Below are 7696 nucleotides of genomic sequence, written 5' to 3'. Positions count from 1 at the left end.
TCCCAAACTTGGGGAGCATAACCAGCTCCAGAAAACATCCCCCCTCTTTCCCACAGGGAGCAGCAAATCTGGCTGTCAGACGAAGCAAATGTGGTTACATGGGAAAGCTGTTGATTTCAACAGTGTGGCTCAAGATTCATGAAAGCCTTTGTGGAGGAGTGTTACAGGCTGCACAGGGGTAGCAGGAACTAAAGCTTGTTTTTAGGGTTCTGCTACTGTAGGGGAATGGAAACCAGAATTTCACTTGCCCCAAACCAGTTCGTACTTGTCTTATGGCAACTCAGACTTCTCCTCATAAACATGCCAGAGCAGGTGCGATGATTCAGCTTACTGTGGTTTTACGTCCTAAAGTGCTGGTCCCTTGCCACTCACTTCTCCTGCTTTTGAGAGTTTGAAACTGCTTGTGCTATTATCTCAATTATTTTTTTAATTATTTATATAGGCAGTGTGGGAAAAACAATGAGAGTGATTACACTTGAAATGAGAACTCTGCTTAGATGAGTTTTTGAATCACTTACGCTGTGCCTAAACTACACCATCAGGCAAATGGAGGAAAACTCCCAAATGGCACAAAGCTTTTGCCTCCACCTCCAGCACCACACGCCAGCCCTGGGATCTCCAGCCAAGGAGATGTGGAGGAGTGCGGCAGGGCTCCAGTGCTCTCAACTGCCTCCTTTTTCCCCCCCCGGGGCAGTTTTCTTCCCCTGCAGTATTTCATAAGACCTAAGGTCTGGCAAAACAGCAACTAGAGTGAAAGAAGGCTGTATGTGAAAATTTATACATTTGTTCTCAAAGACAGTAATGCAGTGAGTGTGTTTATCCCAAGAACGTGTTTTTGTAAGTCGGATATCCCTGAGTATCTTTGGAGCCCAGCAGGTTCTTTTCCAATCCTGCTCCACTTCCCAGAACTATTTCCCCTTCTTCCCTGCTAATGTTACTTTGGCACTGACTTCTGTGAGCCTTATACAGGAGATCAGAAATCACTTCCCAGATCATAACTGGATAGTGAAGCTATTAAAAGGGAAGCAAGTCCACCAGAAGTTCAGTAAGGGCCCTGATTCCCCATATTCATTCTAAGCCTATATGTACCTGCTTTTCCCCTCTCCAAATCCATTTTCTAAGAAGGTACAATACCCAAGTATTATAGTGACAGAGAAAGAAACTTGGTTTGCTCCACCCTTCCTGACAGTAAAAGGATAAGGAAAACACCACAACAAAGAATTATGCCTAAAACAGTCGCCCAGAACTGAAATGTTTTTTCTCCCAGCAGGGCAGGAGCTTAGAGCAACAATAAAGGTGCAAGAACATAGCCTGGTTCAGCTTTTAAACACTGCAGAAGGCTACAAGGACACCTAAGCTGCAGATAAACTTGCAAAGTAGGGAATAGCTGATCTTAAGTAAGCAAGAATGAGTTAAAGTATAAAGAAACGCAGTCAAGTCCATTCTTACCTTATTCAACTCCTTGATAGAGCAAAGGCATAATGTGTCCAACTATAAGTAAATCCCGCTACCTCAGATGCAGGTAAGCTGCTTGGGGTAATTAAGAAAAAGTGTTTAAGAGCAATGGTCCTTGTAATTCTCAGAAGATCAAAGAATCAAGTAGATGAGACAGAAAAGAGAGCAAATTATTCCGAAGCTATACTAATACACCTCCCTTTCTGAAATCTCTTTCCTGCTTAATGTTTAAAATCCTCTCTTAGAAATGAATGTGACAGTTCTTGTGATAGTTCTGCAGACACTGCATGTACCGCATGGCTGCGCCTGGATTTTGGAGCCATCCATGATGTGGGGAAAATACATCCCTCATGCAGTCTCTGGTTACCAAGGCAAAGGCAGGTATAAATAGAAACAATCTGATTTTTTTTTTAAACTCTATCTAGAAACCTGTGTTGTTGATAACCCTCTGACAGCAACGCCTTATTCCAAATGGTTCTGTTCTACATTTGTGTAGAAACTTCTGGTCGTACACGTTTAATCCTTTCCTCTCTAAATAAATAGCAGCTACTTCTGCTTGTCATTCCACTGAAATACGGAAACTGTCTTTGAAGTAAAGTTTGGGCAAATACCTATTTTTCTAAGAGCTTTCATCAACCAAGCGAACATGAGCTAACACAAAGCTTGGAGGAGAACCCGGAAAAGAAAGCGGTCTTTCTCCCTAAGTATTTCCATAAGTGGCCATTCAAATGACTAGCAGTGAAATGATATAACAATTTTCACATTTTCATCTTCACCAGTAGCTTCCAGATTCTCCACACCAGTGAGATAGATGGGGCGGTGAATCACTTGCTGTTAAATACAAAGGGAATAAACCAGAGATTAATTTGGCTGATGACAGCTTGCAGTTGCAGAATCAAGACAGCCTCAGCTTGAACTGATCTGGATCATCTTTGAAACCAATGGGGTGAATTAAAAATAAAAACTTGAGTTTCTGCAGAAACTGATGGGTTATCAGTAGACCTTATAACTCGCTGCTTCAGTAAGATCCTTGAAAAAAAAGTTAAATATTGAAATAAATGTATGGTCTGATCTAGCATGTCGTTTCCTTTACACACAGAGTTATATTAAACAATGGAAGTAATGATCAAAAATATGAAGATGTATAATTTCCTAAGGGCTTGAGCTGAAATGCAGGAAGTTTCTGGAGCCTCCGAAGAGGGAATAGTTCCCGTCAGTAACATTACATTCACACCTTCAACCTCGCATCTTGATAAACTGTCATACATAATCACCACGTTTATTAAAATGTCTTGTTACAGAAAGATCACTTAGCTTTTAGTGGAATTATGTGACTGATCTCTCAAAGGCCTTGCAGGTCTGAAAGCTGACATTATTCTGAAGTTTTAATTAAGGAACAAAAAGCAGAATGAGTAAGCTCTTCTTCGCAAGCAACCACTGCAGTTCCCGCTGCACTTCATTTGCTGGAAACCTCCTCCACGTATCACCGCACTTTCAGATGTTCACAGACCTACAGCCTTACCCACGTCTCCAGCTGCTGGAGTTCCAGGCCGTGAGATGCCACGTGTCGGGTCTCATGACCAGCTTTGCGGGCCTCCGTCTTTCTTGGCCTCAGCACATCTCAAATTCTCTTCCCAGGTATTAAGTCTCCATTAACTCTACCTTAGCCTTTGATAGCTGTGAAGCTAGTTTTATTTTTCCTTAAGACAAAAGGAAGGTAGGATCAGAAAAGAGAAGCTAAGGTAAAGAAACGTTAACGGCCATATGTTTGTGCTGTTGGTATCCCTGCAGTGATCCAGATGCTCGCATACTAGCCAAGAAGCCTCTGCGTTGCCTGTAATGACATCTTAGATTGCTGCAGAGGCAAAAGGACAGATTTAATCAATGACACCAGCACTGCAGTCTGTCCTGATGCTATGGAACACAGGCTCCCAACCCTGGTTTGCACGTATTCACCGCTAGCCAAGGGTAGCACAGAAGATGATTTAAAAGTGTGAAAATTTAGGGCTACTAAATATCCGCCCTGTGTGTTCTGAACAACCTCGCTGGTTACTTTTTTCCCTGAAAACATTGGAAATTTCTATTTCCCTAACTACTGTTTTGCTTCAGGCTTTTTCCCTTAAATGGCCATAGTCTTATGTTACTTGTCAGCTTCAAAAGACAATCACGCGTGCAATATTTTTGTCCTGTCAGCTGGTAGTGGATTTCAAAACAGGATGCCTATTTTTCCCCCCATTATTTGCAACAGTGAGACACAGAAGTCTGAGCTTTTGTTTTCAGTTGGTTATACAGGTTCAACCTGGTGATTCATTCTTCCTGCAGCTACGTTTCCAGGAAAAGACAAAGTCCTGGCTCTTCTCCAAGTTATCCATAGACTGCTTGAGAGTAAGATCAGAAAGCACGCCTTCTCCGCAGCTGGGACACTTTCTAAGAAGGGAGAAATTGAACAAAACACATCCCAGAGCTGGTGTTATCACCCTGCAGACAAGCAAGGAGGCACATGGCCTCGGAAAGGCATGTGCAATACTAAGTCAAGGTGAAGATAACAGCAGAATTTGCAGGATTTAAGATTCTTGGCCCTGTGAAGCACAACCGAGCAGTTGCAAGGAGCCATTGTCCATTTCTGGGACTGACGGTGACTGTGAAGCTGGATGGCTTATGGAAAATCCTACAATTTAATTTCAAGCATTTTAGGAGATCCTCGGCTTCTTGTTGCAGTTGGTGTGGGCAAGAAGATACCCTTGGATTTGGGAATTTTTCAAGAGTCATTATTCAGATAGGAGCTGGCAACTGTGGTTTCAGATGTCTCCTCTCAGGGATACTGTTGCTCACAGATGAAGGGAAGCCTGGTTTTGCATCACGAAGCGAGGGACCACGGGTTGTGTGGTTATGAACATAAGCACTAAGTTTTTGGAGAGAGAGCTAAATAAAAACATGCACAAATCTACCTACAAGTAACCATCGCAGGGAAAGTTTGAGGTAGGAAATGTAAAGACTTGTCTGAGAAGTGGAGTTCCTTTGAACACAAGCAGACAGCGGCTCACATGTATGGGGCAAACAGGCCAAGTAAAGAGACAGAATTACCTTCCCCAGTGAGCCCAAAGCCAAAACACAGCTGGTAGCACTAATATCAGTCCTGTCAAGCCTGGCAATCTTCATTTATTATGCACCCTGCAAATAATTATACATATAGTTAAGCTTATAGCTCAGAAGCTGCATTCAGTAGTTGGCAGGGTATGTTCCTCGCTGGTACAGATCCTTTGACCTCATTAGACTCACATCAGGAGTGAATCTGGTCCTTTGTATTTTCAGAATAAATCATAAGTCTTTTTCATCTCCGCACCTTGGGAATATAGGTTGCTCCTCCTTCAGCTGTCATCATGATCTGACTTAGGTTTCGTTTCAGGATCCCACCTGGCCTTCCTTAAAGGATGTGCAGAGTTCTCCTGGTGATTACTTCCCCAGAGGGCTTAAATTAGGATTCGTTTCCCACATTTTGGAAAGTTGCTTTCTCTTTTGTGAAAATTAAAGCAAACATACGCTCTCCCCACCACACATTATTAAAAGCTAAACATGAGCCATCACTTGGAGGAGGAATGAAGGCCTGTATAACAAACTTGCGCTCTTTAGGGAATAGTGACATTAAGTGTCAAATTTATAAACTCCCATCTGCGTTGTCATTAACACCTGCTGGAATCCATTCTGCAGTCAGTACCCTTGAGCTATTACTTTGTAGGTTACATTCAGGTCACATTTTCTTTGTGAACACAAATGCAAGAGAATTACTTTTCATCTTCATAAAAGCAAGATTCCAGAAAGCAAGATTCCAGTTTAAAAAAAAAAAAAAAAAAAAAAAAAAAAAAAAAAAAAAAAAAAGGCAAACCTACAATGCCAGAACAAGTCAAAAGCTGCTCTGCTCCTCTCTGTTCCCCAGGAGAAAGATGCAGTATGCTTTTGAGGAACAGACCTAGGGACGCTACTGAAGTTAGTAGAACCCTCCTACTGTTGTTTTCCAGAGAGGTGCATCTCGCCCCTGGCAGCTGTAGGGCCTGTATCCCTGCCCCGACCGCATCCGTGCATGCTCTGGGCACAGCAAATCCCTGGTCTGCCCGCCGCGGCTCAGCTGGGCAGCACCTTGCAAGAAAACCTGCTATGACCCACTCACCAGGAAACGTTTGCCCTCACATTAAGGCATGGCTGCCTCAGTGGGGAATAGCTGCTAGGCAGGAGAGGGGATGCTCTCCCCGAGCCAAGCTGGGCATGGCGCATGGCCGCTGGCTGCGGTGCAGCAGCAGCTCCTGCTGCTTCGCCCTGCTCTGTGCTCAGAGCCCGGCCAGCGCTCCCCAGGGGGATATTTTTATGTGCCGACCTTCAGGACAGCACTGAGAGCTGGTTCTTCTTCCCCATAGTGAGTGACTGAAACCTGTTAGGTACGCAACTGAAACAGGAAAAGAGAGAGAGAATTAAAAAACCCAGAACACCTTCATTTGAGGATCACACCTGCCTAAAATGCAGGACTTTGGTCTGTGTCTTCCTTGCCTGAGTTATCCTGGTTGAATGCAGCACCGAGGCAGTGCTCAAATGAAACTAAACTTAATCCCTAAGAGGTTAATTGAGCATGAATGCTCAGCACTAATCCAAACTACAAATACTGCATGCATTTAAAGCTGAGTGATAAACTGTTTTCTCGTCCGGTAAGAAAAAACTTTCACCATTTCAAGAAGTGTTTGCCCAGTGCAGAGGATGACACAAGTTCTTTCCAATTTGTTTGAATTTTGTCTGCAAACATGCAGGTTCGAGCCCGATTCAGAATAGGCTGTAGCTCATGACCAGGCTTCTTCCCAAGTGTCTGCAAACATGCCGGTTCGAGCCCTGTTCAGAATAGGCTGTAGCTTGTGATTAGGCTTCTTCCCAAGTGCCTGCCTCTGGCTTGAAGCGAGCAAGCAAATATGCCTGTGAATCCCATTTCCATCAACTTGCAAGTCTCTCTCATGGTGGTTTTCACCCGGTATACCTCGCAGCTGGAGTGTCCTTCCCAAGCGAGGTGCAGAAACGGCGCGCTGCCATCGGTGGGACTGGCACTTGCCAGCGTTACCCTCAGCTCCTCCCCAGGAATAGCAGTGATTCTGCCCCGTTACCTGGGACGTCGTTATTGCTACTCTGCAATAGGACTTACTAATCTTTATGGGCCAGCCCTGTAATCAGGAGACCTCAGTAAAACTGACCCACCCTCCTTGCCACTGTCATCTACACTGGGAATTGCCCTACCCCAGCCGCAGCCCTGGTCAACCAGGAGAGCCCTGAAACTAGGTGGGGAGTGAACGCTGCAACTACTGGGAAACGCTTCAAGCAGGGTGGAGAAACAGTTCAGTCCAACGGATTATGTAAAAGCACGGTATGGGGTGCTTGTGAGTGAGGGGGGGTTGCTGCCCGCTGGGTGTCCTGCTCAGAGAGAAGGGGCAGTAACTGAGGGTCCTGCGGCACAGACCTCTCTTCCCAGAGCAGGAGGAAAAGGGGTCGAATCTCAACAGTCCATAGTAAGCTATTTTTGGCTTACGCATTCATTATTGCCAAGATCCGGCATCCAAAATGCCTACTTATCGTGCAAAATGTGGAGCTAGGTATGTGCTGCCCATTGTACATCAAAGTAATTGATTTTTTTTTATAATGGAAACTGTCTGATGATTCACTGGGGTAAAACAAGCAAAACAGTCGAAAGACAAGATGGAAAATAGGAAGAGAACCAGGACTGGTAATAAATCATGATAGATGGTATTCAGTATATTGCTATAGCAGTAAGTCAATAGAGTGCTAAGCTGCATAAATAAAAGATAATGCGTTTCATCTCCGCAGGGTGTTGCTCAGGCTATACCTATTAAAAGGATTGCCTGGTTCTGCAGAAAATACACACAGCAACAGGTTTTGTCATATTATCCTGATAAATCAGATTTTAAGAGTTACTTTGCCAAAATGGAGGGGGAAATGAATATTCCTCATTACTGCAGCTACAGGGAAACATGCACAGATATGGAAAAATACTCCTTATTGGTGTGCTGAGGTATGTGGAAGCAGAAACTTAAATTCTCCTGGAATGACAGGGAGGTGGGACAGTTTGCTGTTTCTGTGATTTCCAGGGGTTAAAGTCAGCTTCCTCTTGCTTAAGGCCTACATAAACAAGGCTACACAGGGAAACAGACTACTGATTTCTTTCCTCCCTCTGCATGTTTGTATATATCCTGAT

Source organism: Pygoscelis adeliae, unplaced genomic scaffold (genome assembly GCF_000699105.1).
Source record: "Pygoscelis adeliae isolate BGI_AS28 unplaced genomic scaffold, ASM69910v1 Scaffold160, whole genome shotgun sequence".
In the NCBI taxonomy this organism is placed as follows: domain Eukaryota; kingdom Metazoa; phylum Chordata; class Aves; order Sphenisciformes; family Spheniscidae; genus Pygoscelis; species Pygoscelis adeliae.
Note: the sequence above shows the minus strand (reverse complement) of the source record.